Raw genomic sequence first — 17,981 nt, 5'->3', positions numbered from 1 at the left:
TCTCAAAGCTTTGGCCTCCTCTCTTTCAAGATTCTTAATCAGGTCATCTGGCATTTTGGCCACATGTATTCTGGCTTTGAGTTTTTGTGATACTCTGGCAGCTCTTATATATCCTTCAGGGTCGAAGTTCTCTCTAGGTTCACCCAGAGTCATGCCATAGTAGTCTAACTTGTTCTGCAGTAAATGATAGCTTTTTGAACTTTTAACAATGAAATCAGAGAAAACCAATAAACCTGGAACAATGGATTGTTTACCAGAATCTGTAAGGTGTTTAGCACTGACAATAGACAATTGTCTTATAATCTCCAGGCTAGCCACCCTGTTTGGCACTGTAATTGGGAGCATGTGGGGTTTTCCTTCATATCCAAATACCTTGATTTCTGTGTGATTGTTATGGCAATACCAATCACCCCAATTATGATCAATCTGTGACTCTGGAGAGAAGTCCTTAGGTCTGAGGAATCTCTTGATTTCAGGGGACAAAGTGTAATCCCTATGTTGCCCAAAAGCTGCACTAAGAGGTTTCACAAAATATTCTTGAAAGTGCCAGTACTGGTTGTTCATGAACCTCTGGTCCCATGCAGATACCCATAATTGAACTGGCTTCTTCAAACCATTTTTATCATAGGATCGAATTCAGAAATCATCTGACCAGAAATTAATCTCTTGTCCACAATAAAGAATGATATGCATTAACAAGGAATACAATGAAAAATGAACATTCACAAGGTCCCCTTTCAACTTTTCCAATCCATGATTTAAAGAATCTACAACATAAGTGGCAAAATCAAATGACCTAGGGTCTTTTGACTGTAAATCAGCACACAAAACCATAACCCCAATATCCATGAGTGGATGAGCCTCTAGGCCTAATACTTGAGCTGCAACATAGTAGGTATATTTAAAATAAGGATGGAAATGGTTGACATCAAATGGCTCTTGGGTTGTAACAATCTACCAGAGCTTTCATTAATTCTACATCTACAAACACATTTGGGACTACCAATTTGCCTAAGTTCTTCTTCCATAGATTACTTATGGGTTCAGGAGCGTCCCTTCTTTTGTAACTAAATAAGAATAACTCATGTCCTTTGATTTCAGTCCAAATATCTCCTAGATTTTCAAACCTATCCTCCAATCCTTCTTCTTCACTTTTGATCTTCTTGGACCTTACACTAGATGAGGGACATTGGTCTAATAAATCCTGAGTCAAAGCTCTTCCTTCCTTCTTTTGTCTCTTGGGCTTCTCTTCAGGGTTTAACTCTTTTCCTTTCCTACTCTTTTTAGAAGAAGAAGACGAAGGTTCCATGATTACAGCAAATATGAGAAACAACACTTACTTGGAGAAATGCTCAACTCTTCTGGTTATCGTTCGCAAGTTTCCACAAGCTCTCCGCAATTTTCAGTCTTTTAGCATTGATCTGGTTCTTATGAAAATTCAATTAGTTCAACTGTAATTGTATGGGCAACTTGTGCATAGTTAATTTTCTATGTCTACAATGGCTACTCAAGTGTTTAAACTTAATTGCAGATGTGACATTCTTCACTTGGGCCTTTAACTCTTTTGCGGGAAGTACAGTTCGCTCAAAGTGATCATATTTCAAGTTATCGATGAAACACTTGTCTTCGGCCGAGTGTTTAAATCCTTCATCGAAAGCCCATTTTCTTTGATACTATTGTTTCGGTGAATAGCCCATGTCGAGAAGCCACTTTCAAGACTCATCGAAATCATTCTTTCATTGATAGTCCTCCTTTTCGATAAGTCACTCGCAAGTTTCATCGAAATCATTCTTTCGATGAGTTTCTTTCTTTAGTGAGGGCCCATGTATGTTCATCGACATTCCTTTTTCATCGATATCCTCCTTTATCGATGAAACACCTTTGCTTTTGTTTGACATTATGTCATCGATGAAAACTTGCGTTTCGATGAATGCTTTATGAGTTTCTTCGGTAATGATATTCCTTCGAAATTACTTTTGCCTTTTTGCCTTTCGATGAAACTTAGAGTATCGATGAGTGATTTTCTACATTCATCGAAAGTGACCTTTTGCTGAAATACTTTTGTTCGGTGCTTTACATACCTCATTTCGATGAAAATACTCTTTCGATGAAACTTCTTTTGCAGTGTTCGATACAATTTGCTGGCCGAAAACATCTTTCAGTCTTCACACCTATGGGAATATACATTTTTTATATATTTTTTATTTTCAAATATAGTTTTCAACAGCGGCTCTGACTGAGGATGGAGGCATATTGAATATGTCTTCAAGAATTTAGAATCTCTGGTTAGCGCAGATTTATGATGGTATTTACAATGGAAATGGATCCTAATCTATTGTACATGTGATACAGAATGTTCAAGAAAAGAAGTTTTTTAAGAATTGCCCATGCACCGGCAATTCTTGGATCTCTCCTATTGCATTTTGAAGCAAATAGTAATCCTCCCCTTTTTTGTCTATAATCACATATGGGCCGATCCACAAGGCTTCAAACTTACCATGCTTGCCTTTGTCTTGACTCCTGGCATTCCACATTAAAACCCAATCACCTACACAAAATTTTCTGTTTGATGTCCTCTTGTCATATAATCTCTTCATTTGATTTTGAATCCTGATATTCTACTTTTGAGCTTCTACCCTGACTTCATCAAGTTCTACCAACTGCATTATTCTTTCTTGTGATGGATCTTCAACATCTATCTCTTCTTGAATCATAAATCTGTGTACAGGCAAGAGGTTATCCAAAGGTAGTCTGGCCCTTTTGCCATAAACCAGTTCAAATGGAGACTTTCCTGTAGATTTTTTCACAGTTATCCTGTCTGCTCATAGTGCAAGATTCAACTTCGAATCCCATGCTTTTTTGTTCTGTCCCACCATCTTTTTAATGATCTTTAGGATGTTCTTGTTGCTTGATTCAGCTTGCCCATTCCCCTGGAGGTGGTAAGGAGAAGAATGTGATATCTTAATGCCATATTCCTCACAAAAAGTGTTGAATTCCTCTGATCTAAAGGACATGCCATTATCTAAGATGATCCTTGCAGGAACAACAAATCTAGTAATAATGTTCTCCATTAAGAATTTTATCACCACCTTGCTAGTGGCCTGTTTAGTAGGTATTGCCTCCACCCATTTGGTAAAATAGTCTGTAGCAACCAATATCCATCTGTGTCCTCCACTGGATTTTTCTGATATTTCCCCTATAAAGTCTATTCCCCATTGTTGAAATGGTTCCTCAGCCAACATTGGTCTCAATGGGAGTGATCCTTGATACTTTGTTTTGTTTGAGAACTTTTGACAAGCTTCGCACTTTCTGACATATCTATAAGAATCATTGAAGACACATGGCCAATAGTATCCAGCTCTCAATATTTTATGTGTTGTAGTCTTGGCCGAGAAATGGCCACCACAAACCCCATCATGCATCTCATGAAGAACCTTATCTACCTGGTAGTTGTCTAGACATAATAACAATATCCCATCTCTATTTTTCCAATATAAGTCCCCATTGATAATTACATATCTTGCTGATTTTAGCTTCAGATTATCGGTCATGCCATCTGGACATTTCAAATGCTTGAGATAGTATATGATATCGGTGTACCATGCTGTTCTTTCAATACTGAAGTTAGCTTCTTCCCATCCAACCTGATTCACACCAGACTCCTCAATTTCAGTTCCTATCATGAGTTTGGCCAGCCCTTGTCCTTTGATAACCTGTGAAATTTTGAGTTCAATGTTAAATTCTTGTATCTGATTAATCCATTTGCATCTTTTGCCCGTGACCTCAGTCTGTCTGAAGATATCTTTTACTACTGCATTTGGGACATAAGCTGTAACTTCAGCCCCTACTAAGTATGGTCTAAATTGTTTCACTGCTTTGACCAAAGCATAGGCTTGCTTTTCATTCAGTTCATATTTTACTTCTGAAGGGCTCAAAGACTTGCTAAAGTATGCAATGGGCTGCTCATACCCTTCTGAATTTTTCTATAACAACACTACTGCTATAGTGTGACAAGAGGCGAATGAGAATATCATAAAAGGTTTACCAAAATCTGGGGAAATTAGTACTGGTGCCTCAGAAATTGCTCTTTTGATTGCCGCAAAAGAATCAATTGCCTCTTTAGTCCAGTCAATTTGGGCCTCTTTCTTCAACATCCTTACTATAGGTTTTACTATGTCTGCAAAATTCAAAATGAACCTTCCCAAAAAATTAATTTGTCCCAAGAATGATTGAATGGCTTTGATAGTTCGAGGGATGGGAACCTCATTGATAGCTGCTACTCTCTTAGGGTCAATTCTTACCCCCTCCTTGGATACTATGTGTCCAAGTAGTTTTCCCTCTTCAACACCAAAGTGGCATTTCTTAGGATTCAAGGAAATTCCATATTCTAAAGCTCTTTTAAATATCTTCTCAAGGTGTTCACAGTGATCATCAGCTTTCTTTGAGTATGCAGTCAGATCGTCTTGATATACTACCATGATTACATCAATCAATTCTGCAAAAGCCACATCCATTGCCCTTTGAAAAGTAGCTCCAGCATTGGTCAATCCAAATGGCATTCGTGCATAAACATAAGTGCCCCATGGAGTTGTGAAGGCTGTCTTATATTTCTCAGTTTCTCTAACTTTCACCTGATTGTAACCTGAAAATCCATCCATCATAGACAACAACTCACACCCTGTTACCCTCTGCAGCATGTTATCCATATTTGGCAATGGATAGTTATCCTTTAGAGATGATATATTCAAATTTCTAAAGTCTACACATAATCTAATATCCCCATTCTTCTTCCTGACTGGTACCAAGTTAGAAACCCACGTGGAATATCTGCATGGTTCAATTATTCCTGCGTCTTTCATCTTTATAATTTCTTCCCTCATTTTTGGTAACAATGTAGGATTAATAGGTCTCTGCTTTTGCCTGAATGGTTTAGCTTCTGGTTTAAGTGGTATCTCATGTTGAAAGAGATCTTCCCTGTAAGCTTTGAGATCTTCATAAGACCATGCAAACACATGTTTGTATCTTTTTAGCAATATTATCAGTTGTTGCCTCATAGTAGGAGTTAATTTTTTTCCAATAAAAACATTTTTGGGGGCTTCTTTGCTTCCTAGATTGATTTGTTCAATAACACTCTCTTCAACAGCTGACCCTTTGGTTTCAATCACATCTTGAGCATTAAAATTTCTTTCTAATGCTACTAGGCCTCTTGGTAATTTATTTGATTTTAGTTGTATAATTTCATGTCCAAATAAAGTTTCCTTACCTTCAGTTTTCTCCACAAAGTCATTAAAATTTATAGCTTGAGTCTGATAATGATCAACACACTGTAAGAAGTTCAACAGATCTGCATCATCTTGAAACACTTGCCAATTATACAAGTTGTCAGGAACAGATGGTCTTACTTTCACTTCCACTTCAGATATCCTAGTTAGTGTTATATCATTGCCTTTTAATGCAATATTTGCTAAAAAATCTGCCATGATGTTTTTTAACCTATCTATCCAGGTTATCTGAAAAGCATCAAAAAGCTCCATGGTATCCCACACAACATTCCTGTATTGTTTCAGTCTTAAGTGTTTTGAGGCATATCTTTCCTTTACTTGAGAGACTATTAATTCTGAATCACCAAAGACACTTAGCAATTTGATCCCATGTTTGACTGCTATGTTAAGACCAGTGAGTAGAGCTTCATATTCAGCAATGTTATTTGTACATTCAAATAACATCTTGAAAGAATATTTGTAAGTTTCCCCTGTGGGTGAGATAAAAAGGATTCCAGCCCCACTCCCTTCTTTGCTACAAGACCCATCAAAGAACATTTTCCATATCTGACCATTCTTTTTAGTTAGACATGACTCAATGGGGACCCACTCTTTAATTTTAGGTCTTGTTAACTGTACCTGGAAGTTGTCCATGTCAGTTTGTAAAAAACATACTTGGTTCACTGTTTCTTCCATGTCTTCTATGATATATGTGGACCGAGGTTCCCTATCAATTTTTATTTTCTGTCCATTTATTGGAATCGTAGCATATGACAAATCCAGCTGCACATATCCACCAATCATATTCGACCATTGTCTAGACAATAACATTCCATAATTTGGAGGAACATCTACCACTGTGATATCTGTTTTATATGATGCTTCTGGACAGGCTGCTAATCTGAACTCTACATCCTTCATGATACCAACCACTGGGACTGATCTATTGTCCATGGCATAGCATTTCCCAAAGGTAGTATCAACTTCCAGTCCTAGTTCTTTCATCACCCCAACAGGCATGACATTTATGGCTGCTCCTGAATCAATCATACAATTCTTCACCCTTTTGTTGTTTATCACCAAAGTGAGATAAAATGGGTCTACTTGTGTTGGGTTTTTAGTTATGGTGGACCCTAAGTATATAACTGGAGCCATTTGTTCATTATTGTCACCTGTTGGGACCTCTTGTTTTTGTTCATTAATCTTTTCTTCTTGGACACCTGAAATCATCTCCCAAGTTTTTTCTCTATACTCAGGAAACCTCATTATTTCCATCAATGGAACAGAAACTTTTAATTGTGTTAATGCAGTTGAGATATCAAATGAGGTAGAGTGTTGTGATGAAGGAAGTTTTACTGTTTCTTCCTTTTGAACATTAGGACCCTTCTTATTATTCTTTGGTACAACCTCCTTAGTCATAGCTCCTTTGTTTATTCGCTTGAGTGTCTCATCAGTTTCTTTCATAAAAAGACTAGTAGGTTTACCTTGCTCTGGATTCACCACCCTATTCCTTAAATCATAAGTCCTTTTTGCTTGTGCAACGGCATAAGCTGTAATTCTTCTTTTTTCTTCTTCAGTAGGGATTCTGAGCTTAACACTTTCATTTTCGCTGGTGGTCACAGGTAAGACAGAGCATTGATCAATATTCATGGAATCTGACCTTCCTTCCTAACTAAATGACATCATATTAACAGTTGAATCATCCACATGTTCTTCATAGCTATCCTCCTCCTCTTGCAATCCTTTTGCTACTGCACACAAAGAAGAAGCGTGTGGCATATTGCAAGCATAACACCACATGTCATCATCTTGAGTATAATTTACTGTTCTTTTTAAAGGATCTGGAATTTGTTGATTATCTCTATGGTTCCTGTCTACTAGTTTTCCATCCTTCCACGTGGTGTTATAAGGCATGTCATGTAGTCTAGGTCTCTCAGGACGATAGTATTGCTGCTTCTCTATTTTGTTTACTCTTACAGATAAATCTTTCAGGGCATTTAAAACTTTGTCAAGCTTATCTTCATCTCTACTAGCCTTGGGTGCTCTAGGATTGTATAACCTTGCGTCCTCTCTCTTTCCCACTTTACCAACAACCTTTCTGTTGTTTTCTATAACAATGGCATCTTTCATAACATCCCGGAGGTCTCTAGGATTTCTGGTTCTCAGCTCATAGTTTGTTTTACTGTCATAAGAATTGATATAATACAGAATGCTCACCTCAGGTACTGGTTTCATCCTATTGGGGATTTTGTTTAAAACCCTATTAAATCTTTTGTTAAAATCTATCATTGATTCATTTTGCTCCTTCTTTATACTAATGATTTTGTGCAAAGCAAACTCAGGGCTGTTATGGTCTCCATACTGCTCAAGGAACAAATCTTTGAATCCTGCAAGATCTCTAATGGATGCGACAGGCAACGTCCTAAACCAATCTCTTGCATCTTCTATTAATGATTGCATGAACAACCTGATCTTGACATCTTCATATGGTAACCCAAAATCCTCAATTACTGCATCAAAGGCTTTACAATGAGCCTCACCTGAAACTGCATTACTTCCTGTGAACCTTGGTATCGCTGTCCTGATTTCATTTGGGATAGGATATGGGTACACTATCATTCCTGAAAAATCAAACTGCCTCATTTTCTCCATATTTATTAGTCCATGCCCTCCATGAGGATTCCCAAAGTTTTGGTTCACATTACCATATAAGGGTATTTGATTTTGATAAGGAAGAGGGTATTGATTCTGGTGTTGATATTGAAACTGATTAGGGGGTGGATGTTGGTTATAAAATTGACCAGGGGGTGGGTACTGATTATGAGTATGTGAACTTTGCTGGACTGGTGGTGCACTTGATTGCACATGATCATCCCTTTTGCTACCAAACAAGGGATTCTCATAAGCTTTGAAATCATTACCCTTTGTTTTACCCACTCCTTGAGCATATGTTTTCTTGTAGTTGTTTACATCTTTATTAAAGTCATCCTCACCAACATTTATACCCAACTTAGCACACAGCTCCAAACATTCCTGAGTCCTTCCTAAATCTCTCATCTCAGCAACTGCCTCCATCATTTGTCTAGTTAAATCTGTAAATCTATCTGCAGGGTCTGCCATACTTGATCCTGATGGAGGTGGTGTGTATTGTCTAGACCATGCTTCATGATTTTCAAAACCAGGGGGAATTTGGCATCGCCCCTTCTGAGCTTTATATGCTGCAACCAAATCCTCATTTACCAGGCTTGAAGTTGTTGTTCTATCTTGTTCTCTTAAGGGCAAATGTTGGCTACTTTCATATTTATACTGGTTGTATCTTTCTCTCATGGAATCATTCATGGGTTCTTTATTTTTGTTCTTTCGTTGAGAGAAATCTAATTGGGATAAAGATTGTCCTTTTGTAACCGATCTTGTCCCATGCATTGATATTCTTATTTCAGAGTCACCACCTCTTTCCTAGAGGATATGTGTTATTTATTTTTTCTGAGTTCTTTCCCACAGCAAAGTCTTAATTCTTCTTCCCCAGCAGAGTCGCCAATCTGTTGGGTCTCAAATCAACAGATTGGATAGGTTCTAAGGAAATGCCAACTCCTATGATCAAACCCTCCAATTGACTTGGCCAACATATAGAGTGAACCTATTTGGTTGCTAACTCTCTCACTTTAGGCTCTACAGGACCTAGGCAGGTATACCTATTCACTGCATGTCTCCAATTACCAGTGCTTTTTATAGCAGATTTATTATCCTAATCTGATATATCCTGATCTTGAAATGGCATGAGTTCCTTGAATGGAGATATAGCAGATGAGTTCAAGATTGTTGTTTGTAATAACTGTTTGCTTTATGTTTCTTAATTACTTCTATTGCTTATTAAAATACTCAATTATGAATGAAATGATGAGTGCAACTTGAAATTTAGCCAGTGCCTTCTTCACTGTTTGGGTTACAGAGTCATTACACTTTTCTTTAGGACTTATGGTGCGAACCTGTGAGACAGTAGTTTAATTCATCCCTTTATGAACCTGTCAGTTATTATTTCTTTTGGAACCAAATGAATGCTTATATCATATGCTGATTGAGTGAATTTAACCCTACCCTTAAGGGACCAGTCAATTAAGCTTTGCAAGGAACAATCACAATCCGCAAGCAAAACTTTTGTTGCAACATTATAATATAAAACATAGATCTGATCTTAAGAACATGAATAACCTTATCTTATCAGACAATATCACAGACGATTGCCAAAAGAAAATGAAATGATCCACGACACATATGCAGAGAAATAGTTGATCAAAATTTGTATTCCATTATAGTTCGTATACAGAAGACTTACAGGCTGTCATTTTTCACTACCTTCATCCTATATAATCACTATCGCCCCATATTACAAAAATCATTCTCATATATATATGAGGATGAAGACTTTTCATGAAGAGACATGACTTTTCGAAACACTAATCATTAGCTTGAGTGCTTCTAACAAACTTAAGCAGAAATAGATTTAGAAGTCCTAAATGATGAATGTAGTCATCGTCTTTAAAGGTCTTGATCCGAACAGTCTGTTTCTTCACTTCATCTCCCAGCGACAGATATTTGAATGTTATCTGGTTGACAGTAGGGGCCATATCCTTACTTCGATCTATTTCTGACAAGGCCCAATCCTTGACGCTGATGAGCTCTTTTCGCAAGTCCTCCAGGGATATCACATCTCCTTCTTTGTAAATGGAGAGAATTCCAATAGGTTTCTCATCATCCAACTCCTTCGAATCTCTTCTCAGCGTATCTTCAAGTTTGACATGATTCTCCATATACGCAGTCCCCTCAGCTTTTTCCTCTGGCGTCAAGGCATCGACATTATTAAGTACTTCATGCAATCGTGCTTTTAACCTCTCATGCTCTGTTAACGCTTTTATCGTTCCATTATATACTTTCCAATATGGTTCAACCTGCAAGATCATGGTGTTAAACCGATGTCCTATGATGTCGTTGACCAGTTTGTCCATCCTTTGTTGGATACCTTCTGCGCGTTTATTGGCCTTTTCTGCTTGATACTTCCAGTACAGAGCATCAGAGACATCGTCCAAGCTACGTCCCGCGGGGTATGAGGTGTATTCACTGATAGGAGTCCCTGTCTCTAGTTGCAATACTTTTTCTTGCAACTTTTGATTCTCCTCTTTAGATTTTTCATATAACCCCTTATATGTGACGTTTTCTCTGACCAAAAATTATGTCTGGTCTAGGTTCAATCTAGCAACATCCAAGTTGAGTTTAGCAGTGACCCTAGGGTCTATCTTACCAACCTGATGAACCATGAGGTGCCCAAAGGTTTCTTCAATGTCTACAATGATAGGCTTCTTCCCCTTTGGATATAATGCCCATTGTAGGAGAGCTTTCTTGTCTGGATCATATCCAGAGCCTAAGAACAATTTGTCTATCTCCTGAGGCAACACCTGTTGATTTAAGTCTTGTTTCTTCAGGAAGCCGTCAAATAAAAGTGTTGAGTTTATATCCCAACCAGAGAAGATGATTACACCGGCCTGTTTCAGTAATTTCCTCCCTTTCTCAGGAGTCATATCCTTCATGAGGACATCAATCTCATCCTGCAATTTCTTCATCTATTCCTCTTCTGGTCTTCTAGCCATGCTTCGTTTTACATGAGCTCCTTTGTATTGATATAAAAATGAAAGAAATTCCCTAGAGGAGGCGAATCCATCATCAGCAACAAAATCTTCATGCTCAGTCATCCTTATATCGATGACATCCTTGATGTTAATTTCACCAGTGTCCATATTCATCTCTGCTTCGAAACCAGGAGGATAATCTTCTCTAGGAGAATCAGCTGGGATACTACTGGCGGTCGATTTTGGTGACATGTGGGCTAGGGGCTGACTATCCTTCTCAGTATTAATGAAATGAAGGAATTGCGAAGGCCCTCTATGCATGATTTATGCTTCATGTTGAAGCAGCCTTTTAGCCACTTCTAGAGGTTCTTGGAGATTTCCAATTAGGTCTCCATCTATCATTCCCCTTGCCCTTTTCCATTTGTAGGCCTCCCAAACTAACTCACTCTTTTCTCTCAAAGCTTTGGCCTCCTCTCTTTCAAGATTCTTAATCAGGTCATCTAGCATTTTGGCCACATGTATTCCGGCTTTGAGTTTTTGTGATACTCTGGCAGCTCTTATATATCCTTCAGGGCCGAAGTTCTCTCTAGGTTCACCCAGAGTCATGCCATAGTAGTCTAACTTGTTCTGCAGTAAATGATAGCTTTTTGAACTTTTAACAATGAAATCAGAAAAAACCAATAAACCTGGAACAATGGATTGTTTACCAGAATCTGTAAGCTGTTTAGCACTGACAATAGACAATTGTCTTATAATCTCCAGGCTAGCCACCCTGTTTGGCACTGTAATTGGGAGCATGTGGGGTTTTCGTTCATATCCAAATACCCTAATTTTTGTGTGATTGTTATGGCAATACCAATCACCCCAATTATGATCAATCTGTGACTCTGGAGAGAAGTCCTTAGGTCTGAGGAATCTCTTGATTTCAGGGGACAAAGTGTAATCCCTATGTTGCCGAAAAGTTGCACTAAGAGGTTTCACAAAATATTCTTGAAAGTGCCAGTACTGGTTGTTCATGAACCTCTGGTCCCATGCAGATACCCATAACTGAACTGGCTTCTTCAAACCATTTTTATCATAGGATCGAATGCAGAAATCATCTGACCAGAAATTAATCTCTTGTCCACAATAAAGAATGATATGCATTAACAAGGAATACAATGAAAAATGAACATTCACAAGTCCCCCTTTCAACTTTTCCAATCCATGATTTAAAGCATCTACAACATAAGTGGCAAAATCAAATGACCTAGGGTCTTTTGACTGTAAATCAGCACACAAAACCATAACCCCAATATCCATGAGTGGATGAGCCTCTAGGCCTAATACTTGAGCTGCAGCATAGTAGGTATATTTAAAATAAGGATGGAAATGGTTGACATCAAACGGCACCTTGTCATCTTTGTTGAATGGAACAAATGACCCACCCACTTTTGGCCTGTGAATAGGTAGCCTCCAAGTCCTGTAGATGTTTTCCAAACTAAAGAATTCTTGTGAAAGTTTCTTCATATCGATACTCTCCTCCACCTCCCAGTCCAAATCAAACACCATATCAATAGTCTGTTTGTTAATTACTACTAATGTATTCCCTCTGTAATCACATATGGTGTTGGTTCTTGGGTTGTAACAATCTACCAGAGCTTTCATTAATTCTACATCTACAAACACATTTGGGACTACCAATTTGCCTAAGTTCTTCTTCCATAGATTACTTATGGGTTCAGGAGCGTCCCTTCTTTAGTAACTAAATAAGAATAACTCATGTCCTCTGATTTCAGTCCAAATATCTCCTAGATTTTCAAACCTATCCTCCAATCCTTCTTCTTCACTTTTGATCTTTTTGGACCTTACACTAGATGAGGGACATTGGTCTAATAAATCCTGAGTCAGAGCTCTTCCTTCCTTCTTTTGTGTCTTGGGCTTCTCTTCAGGGTTTAACTCTTTTCCTTTCCTACTCTTTTTAGAAGAAGAAGATGAAGGTTCCATGATTACAACAAATATGAGAAACAACACTTACTTGGAGAAATGCTCAGCTCTTCTGGTTATCGTTTGCAAGTTTCCACAAGCTCTTCGCAATTTTCAGTCTTTTAGCATTGATCTAGTTCTTATGAAAATTCAATCAGTTCAACTGTAATCGTATGGGCAACTTGTGCATAGTTAATGTTCTGTGTCTACAACGGCTACTCAAGTGTTTAAACTTAATTGCAGATGTGACATTCTTCACTTGGGCCTTTAACTCTTTCGCGGGAAGTACAGTTCGTTCAAAGTGATCATATTTCAAGTTATCAATGAAACCCTTGTCTTCGGCCGAGTGTTTAAATCCTTCATCAAAAGCCCATTTTCTTCGATACTATTGTTTCGGTGAATAGCCCATGTCAAGAAGCCACTTTAAAGACTCATCGAAATCATTCTTTCATCAATAGTCCTCCTTTTCGATAAGTCACTCGCAAGTTTCATCGAAATCATTCTTTTGATGAGTTTCTTTCTTCGGTGAGGGCCCATGTATGTTCATCGACATTCCTTTTTCATTGATATCCTCCTTTATCGATGAAACACCTTTGCTTTTGTTTGACATTATGTCATCGATGAAAACTTGTGTTTCGATGAATGCTTTATGAGTTTCTTCGGTAATGATATTCCTTCGAAATTACTTTTGCCTTTTTGCCTTTCGATGAAACTTAGAGTATCGATGAGTGATTTTCTACATTCATCGAAAGTGACCTTTTGCCAAAATACTTTTGTTCGGTGCTTTACATACCTCATTTCGATGAAAATACTCTTTCGATGAAACTTCTTTTGCAGTGTTCGATACAATTTGCTGGCCGAAAACATCTTTCAGTCTTCACGCCTATGGGAATATACATTTTTTATATATTTTTTATTTTCAAATATAGTGTTCAACACCTGGTCCTCCACAACTGTGCATAAGAGTTTCAGTTGGGCCAGATAGGAATCAGTTCTGGGGAGGTTGGTACCGGGTATCAAATAGGTAAGAGTGTCCACTACAGCTTGGATCGCATCTTGCTCCTTCTTCCTTCTTACCACCTCTAGGTGTTCTTGAGCAAGCTTAAAGCTTTGTAGCAGCTCCAATTCATTAGCAGATTGGAGGTCAATGGGACTAGTAAAGTCAGCCGATTTGACTCGACTATCGATTTCCTTTGGGGTCTCCACCTGTGTGCTCTATGCCACTTCCTCCTCTATGGCTCTTAACTTAGCTTCTTCTGCCTTCTTTTGTTCCTCTTCTTCTTGCTTCCTTTTCTCTTCTTCCTTCTTCTTCTCTTCTTCTTTCCGCTCCTTTTCTTCTTCATCCTTCTTCTACTTCTCCTCTTCCTGCTTCTTCTTCTGCTCTTCCTTTCTCTTTTCTTCTTTCTACCATTTCTCTTCTTCTTTCTTTTCTTCTTCCTTCTTCTTCTTCTCTTCCTCTTATTTCTTCTTCTCCTCTTCTTTTATTTTCTTTTCCTCTTCTAGTTTCCTCTTCTCCTCCTCTTTTTTCTTTTCTTCCCCTTTTCTCTTTTTCTCTTCTTCTGCCTATTTCTTCTTTTCAAATTCCTATTGATTCTTCTCTTTTTCCACTTGCTTTGCAGCCTTTTCTTTGTCCTGTTTTTCCTATCCTGCCACTTCTGATGGTGTACCCAGAGTGACATTTTCACCATTAAAGGCATCAACTTTAATAGGATCCATTTGATCAATGACCTGTTATCCTTCACTGTCATATACCTCATCTAGTTTATTGGTTGCCAGTTCTTGCTCAACTTTCCTATTGGCTTCAGCCACTTGATGCAACCTTAAAGCGGCTTGGGCATGAGAGTGGGTATCTTTTACCACTTCAGGAACTTTTCCTTATAGCAACAAGAGTCTCCTTCTTCTCATGAAGAAGAGGCCCTTATATCTTTCCACTACTTTATAAAGTTTAGTTTTAGGCACATTAGGAAAGTAGTGTGCAAATACTTCCTCTCTTATTTCCTGTTCCTTCTCTATGGAAATGCACCACTTGTTATCTACAGAATTATACAAAGAATTAAGTGTCTCAGATTTAATTTTTGATGGCCACCAGTCATTAATAAATAAATAATTGATGGCTTCCTGTTCAACTTCCTTCTTTTCATCATCATTAAAATCATCAAAGCACTCTTTCAAATCACCAAATACTTTTCTTCTAATTTCTTAATAGTTCTTTGACAATGTGTCAAAGGTTTGTAGGAGGAAATATTAATATTTATCAATGTAGATGCTGTCAGTTCATTCTTTGTCTTCTTAGACTGTTATTTAGACACAGTGTCCTCTGAGTCTGGTGTGGTGTCTTTTGTCTACTGCTTTCTCTCAAAGACATTGGTGGGTGCAGCTTCTAGTTTCTTCTTTGCTGGTGACCGCTTGGTCACTTTGGGACTTGCTGTGGTAACTGGTGCTGATACTAAAGGCACTGCCTTTCCCTTCTTTACTGATGGTTCTTCAACTAGTGTAACCCTTTCCAAATAGGTCCTGGTTCTCTTTTCCTTTGGATCAAGGGGTGAGGTGAGTAGGGTAGAGGCATACCCATCTAGCATGTCATACATTACCTCATATCCCATCGGTTCCACTTCTTCTTGTCTAGGTTCAACTACCTCCATTATGCACTCATCAACTCTGATGGTGAAGTAGATGTATCACCTAATATTCTCATTCTTTGGCTCATTTTGCATCTGAACTCATCAAAGTATTTGTTCATAATTTTTGGATAACTGGTTCCAACCACTTGAAGGTTTTCCTTGATTTGCTTTGTAACCGGTTGGTTGACAGACCACTGAATATCTCTGACTCCTAGGAAGTAACCTTGGAAGTAAAACAACAACCCAACTAATAGTTATCCAAACTTAAATCTCAAGGCATTGTCCTATTTAATCGACTTTAGGTTCACCGGAAGTTGCCTTTGTATATAGGTGCATAAGTCAAATGATGCATCTTCCATGATCATCCAGTAGGCAGCATTTAACACTGCAGTAGAGATAGAGTTGATTCTACTGGCGTGGAACATCCGGTATCCTATCACCATACATGCATATTTGACTAGATCATCCTTGATGGAATTGAAAGTGATTCCCTGTGAGTCACTCACAGAATCAGTGAGCTTTGTTATTTCCATCTTACTGATCTTCCTTAGGGTTGGCACTTCACCGACATTACAGAAACTGGTGACGGCATGAATTTCTTTTGATCTGATGTCATGCATCCGCTCTAAGTAAATTTTATCACCATGCACTCTGCTTAGAATGATGCTAATGTAATCATCTAAAAACTCTTCAAGGAAATAGACTGCATTGTGAACCTTCTTGTTTTCCAGGATGCTAAATTCCAGTTTAATCTTCTTGTCCTTCTTGCAAAACAAACTCAACTAGGAATGGATTACAAGAGATCCTAAGTCTTCAATTTTATAGTCAATGTAATCGGAAATGTCTTCCTCCTCTATAACACCAGTGGGTATCTGAGATAGGGCATTGTATTTTGCCTTCCATTGAATGAAGTCTACTAGATCAATGGGTGTACTCGGGCTAGAGTCTGCTGCAAAAGCCATGATAAATAGAGAGATTTTGAGAAATATCTTCATAATTCAAAATTTAGCGCTTGCAAATTACACTTCGCCACTCACTCCTTCAGTTGCTGAAATATCGCTTTGTGCTCTACACTTCACCAATTGATATTCGATTTTGATTCTTGTTCAAGATTTTGAGAGTTCTTCGAATCACAATCCAAATCACTTTTCGTCGCTCAGTGCTTAAAAAAAAAACTTCTTTGCTCGAGAACTGATAAGTGAAAAATGACTTGAAAAATCCTTTTAAACAAGCTCTCCACCTACCATAATAAATGCTCCACTATTAGGGCGTAAACCCTAATTTTTCTTTTACCATTTTTAGTCTTCTGCCAGTTGATAGGTATCACTTACCGATTAAGGTCTTTTACCAGTTTAAACTGGGGGTTCGAGATATTTAACCATTTTCTCCCCCTAAGCTTTTCTCATGCTTAGTTTGTCGGTTCAGTGACTTCCACACTAGGTGTAGAAACCGGTTCTTCTTGAATCACTTCTTCTGGCTTCTTCTTCTAGGTTTTCTTCATATCCATTTGAACAATTTCAACATCTATCTTTCCTTCTGGAGTTACCAGTATATCATCCAATATATTCTTTCTCATTTTGCAGAATCTTGTTGTATGACCCGGTTTGTTGCTATGATAGAAAATCATCCCAGGTGCTCTCCAAGGTCCATTTTTCATGTTTCCATTCTTCCTTTTGCATGTTGCAGTAGTGTGACCATTACCATGACAGATCAAATAGGTTGGTCTCCATCCAATTGTTGCTTGATAGCCACTGCTTCCTGACTGATAAGTATAGGTATTAAACTGGTTTGGGTTCCAGTTCTGAGAGGGTTCAGAAAAAGCGCCTTTACTCCTTTGAGGATACCTTCTGGTGTTGTACATGATAGACCTGAATTCAAATGCTCTATGCCCAAACTTGTTGCATGCATAACAATTACCATTGAATCTATTGGGTCTAGGCTTATTATTTAGAAAATAAGGAAAGTTATTGTAAGCCTTACTTCTACATACATTAGTAGTGTGTCCTTCCTTCAGACAATTAAAGCAAACATGTTTGAACTTTTTCTTACCTTTATCCTTTGGTGTCGATTGTTTCTTTCATGCTCCATCTTTTGTTCCAAAGGTCTCACCTTCATCATATTCAAAGAAACCAAGTCCATTGGTATTCTTTACTGGTTTAGCTGATTCAAGCTTCTGCTCTAGCCTGACAGTGCTCTTATTGAACTTGGCAAGTATTTCCTTTGACTCATTAAGTTCTTTGGTAATAGCAACATTGGATTCCTTCAAGGTTGCATTCTTAGAAACAACCATGTGTAGTTCACCTTGCATTTCTTCCTTTTCCATTTTATTTTCATGAAGATGAGCGGTAAGTGCACTAATCTCTTGCTTCATCTTGGAGATCTCATGATCTTTGTCTTTTACTAGATCTTCAGCTTTCCTCCGGTTCTCAAGTTCTTTACACATTCTGATAGTTATTTCTTCAAGTTCCCTTCTTAGGTTGGCATTGGTCTCATTCAGTTTTTTAACTTCTTGA

Source organism: Cryptomeria japonica, chromosome 9, assembly GCF_030272615.1.
Source record: "Cryptomeria japonica chromosome 9, Sugi_1.0, whole genome shotgun sequence".
NCBI classification, from domain to species: domain Eukaryota; kingdom Viridiplantae; phylum Streptophyta; class Pinopsida; order Cupressales; family Cupressaceae; genus Cryptomeria; species Cryptomeria japonica.
Note: the sequence above shows the minus strand (reverse complement) of the source record.